The sequence below is a fragment of the Gorilla gorilla genome, chromosome X (genome assembly GCF_029281585.2).
Source record: "Gorilla gorilla gorilla isolate KB3781 chromosome X, NHGRI_mGorGor1-v2.1_pri, whole genome shotgun sequence".
Lineage (NCBI taxonomy): Eukaryota > Metazoa > Chordata > Mammalia > Primates > Hominidae > Gorilla > Gorilla gorilla.
Window position 1 is genome coordinate 70,420,205 of NC_073247.2, and position 3,856 is coordinate 70,424,060.

Genomic DNA, 3,856 nt, shown 5'->3' on the forward strand with positions numbered 1-3,856 from the left:
GTTTGTGAAGTCTGCAAGTGGATATTTGGACCTCTTTGAGGATTTCGTTGGAAGCGGGATTTCTTCATCTAATGCTACACAGAAGATTTCTCAGTAACTTCGTTGATTTCTGTGTGTTCAACTAACAGAGTTCAACCTTCCCTTAGACATAGCAGATTGGAAACCCTCTTTTTGTGGAATTTGCAAATGGAGATTTCAAGCGCTTTGGGGTCAACTGTAGAAAAGGAAATATCCTCTTATAAAAACTAGAGAGAATCATTCTCAGAAACCACTTTGTGTAGTGTGCGTTCCACTCACAGAGTTCAATCTTTGCTTTCATACGGCAGTTTGGAAACACTCTGTTTGTGAAGACTGCAAGTGGATATTTGGACCTCTTTGAGGATTTCGTTGGAAACGGGATTTCTTCATCTAATGCTAGAAGGAAGAATTCCCAGAAATTTCTTTGATTTGTGTGTGTTCAGCTAACAGAGCTGAACCATCCTTTAGACAGAGCAGATTGGAAACCCTCTTTTTGAGGAATTTGCTTGTGGAGATTTCAAGCGTTTTGGGGCCAACTGTAGAAAAGAAATATCCTGGTATAAAAACTAGAGAGAATCATTCTCAGAAACCACTTTGGATGTGTGCGTTCCACTCACAGAGTTTAACCTTTCTTTTCATAGAACAGTTTGGAAACACTCTGTTTGTAAAGTCTGCAAGTGGATATTTGGAACTCTTTGAGGATTTCGTTGGAAACGGGATTTCTTCATCTAATGCTACACAGAAGATTTCTCAGTAACTTCGTTGATTTGTGTGTGTTCAAATAACAGAGTTCAACCTTCCCTTAGAGATAGCAGCTTGGAAACCCTCTTTTTGTGGAATTTGCAAGTGGAGATTTCAAGCGCTTTGGGGTCAACTGTAGAAAAGGAAATATCCTCTTATAAAAACTAGAGAGAATCATTCTCAGAAACCACTTTGTGTAGTGTGCGTTCCACTCACAGAGTTCAATCTTTGCTTTCATACGGCAGTTTGGAAACACTCTGTTTGTGAAGACTGCAAGTGGATATTTGGACCTCTTTGAGGATTTCGTTGGAAACGGGATTTCTTCATCTAATGCTAGAAGGAAGAATTCCCAGAAATTTCTTTGATTTGTGTGTGTTCAGCTAACAGAGCTGAACCATCCTTTAGACAGAGCAGAATGGAAACCCTCTTTTTGAGGAATTTGCTTGTGGAGATTTCAAGCCTTTTGGGGCCAACGGTAGAAAAGGAAATATCCTCGTATAAAAACTAGAGAGAATCATTCTCAGAAACCACTTTGTGATGTGTGCGTTCCACTCACAGAGTTTAATCTTTCTTTTCATAGAACAGTTTGGAAACACTCTGTTTGTAAAGTCTGCAAGTGGATATTTGGACCTCCTTGAGGATTTCGTTGGAAGCGGGATTTCTTCATCTAATGCTACACAGAAGATTTCTCAGTAACTTCGTTGATTTGTGTGTGTTCAACTAACAGAGTTCAACCTTCCCTTAGACATAGCAGATTGGAAACCCTCTTTTTGTGGAACATGCAAGTGGAGATTTCAAGCGTTTTTGGGGCCAACGGTAGAAAAGGAAATATCCTCGTATAAAAAATAGAGAGAATCATTCTCAGAAACCGCTTTGTGATGTGTGCGTTCCCCTCAAGGAGTTTAACCTTTCTTTTCATAGAGCAGTTTGGACACACTCTGTTTGTGAAGTCTGCAAGTGGATATTTGGACCTCTTTGAGGATTTCTTTGGAAGCGGGATTTCATCATCTAATGCTACACAGAAGATTTCTCAGTAACTTCGTTGATTTCTGTGTGTTCAACTAACAGAGCTGAACCATCCTTTAGACAGAGCAGATTGGAAACCCTCTTTTTGAGAAATTTGCTTTTGGGGATTTCAAGCGTTTTGGGGCCAACGGTAGAAAAGGAAATATCCTCGTATAAAAACTAGAGAGAATCATTCTCAGAAACCACTTTGTGTAGTGTGCATTCCACTCACAGAGTTCAATCTTTCCTTTCATAGAGCAGTTTGGAAACACTCTGTTTGTGAAGACTGCAAGTGGATATTTGGACCTCTTTGAGGATTTCGTTGGATACGGGATTTCTTCATCTAATGCTAAAAGGAAGAATTCCCAGAAATTCCTTTGATTTGTGTGTGTTCAGCTAACAGAGCTGAACCATCCTTTAGACAGAGCAGATTGGAAACCCTCTTTTTGAGGAATTTGCTTGTGGAGATTACAAGCGTTTTGGGGCCAACGGTAGAAAAGGAAATATCCTCGTATAAAAACTAGAGAGAATCATTCTCAGAAACCACTTTGTGATGTGTGCGTTCCACTCACAGAGTTTAATCTTTCTTTTCATAGAACAGTTTGGAAACACTCTGTTTGTAAAGTCTGCAAGTGGATATTTGGACCTCTTTGAGGATTTCGTTGGAAGCGGGATTTCTTCATCTAATGCTACACAGAAGATTTCTCAGTAACTTCGTTGATTTCTCTGTGTTCAACTAACAGAGTTCAACCTTCCCTTAGACATAGCAGATTGGAAACCCTCTTTTTGTGGAATTTGCAAATGGAGATTTCAAGTGCTTTGGGGTCAACTGTAGAAAAAGAAATATCCTCTTATAAAAACTAGAGAGAATCATTCTCAGAAACCACTTTGTGTAGTGTGCGTTCCACTCACAGAGTTCAATCTTTGCTTTCATACGGCAGTTTGGAAACACTCTGTTTGTGAAGACTGCAAGTGGATATTTGGACCTCTTTGAGGATTTCGTTGGAAACGGGATTTCTTCATCTAATGCTAGAAGGAAGAATTCCCAGAAATTTCTTTGATTTGTGTGTGTTCAGCTAACAGAGCTGAACCATCCTTTAGACAGAGCAGATTGGAAACCCTCTTTTTGAGGAATTTGCTTGTGGAGATTTCAAGCGTTTTGGGGCCAACTGTAGAAAAGAAATATCATGGTATAAAAACTAGAGAGAATCATTCTCAGAAAACACTTTGTGACGTGTGCGTTCCACTCACAGAGTTTAACCTTTCCTTTCATAGAGCAGTTTGGAAACACTCTGTTTGTGAAGACTGCAAGTGGATATTTGGACCTCTTTGAGGGTTTCGTTGGAAACGGGATTTCTTCATCTAATGCTAGAAGGAAGAATTCTCAGAAACTTCTTTGATTTGTGTGTGTTCAACTAACAGAGCTGAACAATCCTTTAGACAGAGCAGATTGGAAACCCTCTTTTTGAGGAATTTGCTTGTGGAGATTACAAGCGTTTTGGGGCCAACGGTAGAAAAGGAAATATCCTCGTATAAAAACTAGAGAGAATCATTCTCAGAAACCACTTTGTGATGTGTGCGTTCCACTCACAGAGTTTAACCTTTCTTTTCATAGAACAGTTTGGAAACACTCTGTTTGTGAAGTCTGCAATTGGATATTTGGCCCTCTTTTAGGATTTCATAGGAAGCGGGATTTCTTCATGTAATGCTACACAGAAGATTTCTCAGTAACTTCGTTGATTTCTGTGTGTTCAACTAACAGAGTTCAACCTTCCCTTAGAGATAGCAATTTGGAAACCCACTTTTTGTGGAATTTGCAAGTGGAGATTTCAAGCGCTTTGGGGCCAACGGTAGAAAAGGAAATATCCTCGTATAAAAAGTGGAGAGAATCATTCTCAGAAACCACTTTGTGATGTGTGCGTTCCACTCACAGAGTTCAACCTTTCCTTTCATAGAGCAGTTTGGACACACTCTGTTTGTGAAGACTGCAAGTGGATATTTGGACCTCTTTGAGGATTTCGTTGGAAACGGGATTTCTTCATCTAATGCTAGAAGGAAGAATTCTCAGAAACTTCTTTGATTTGTGTGTGTT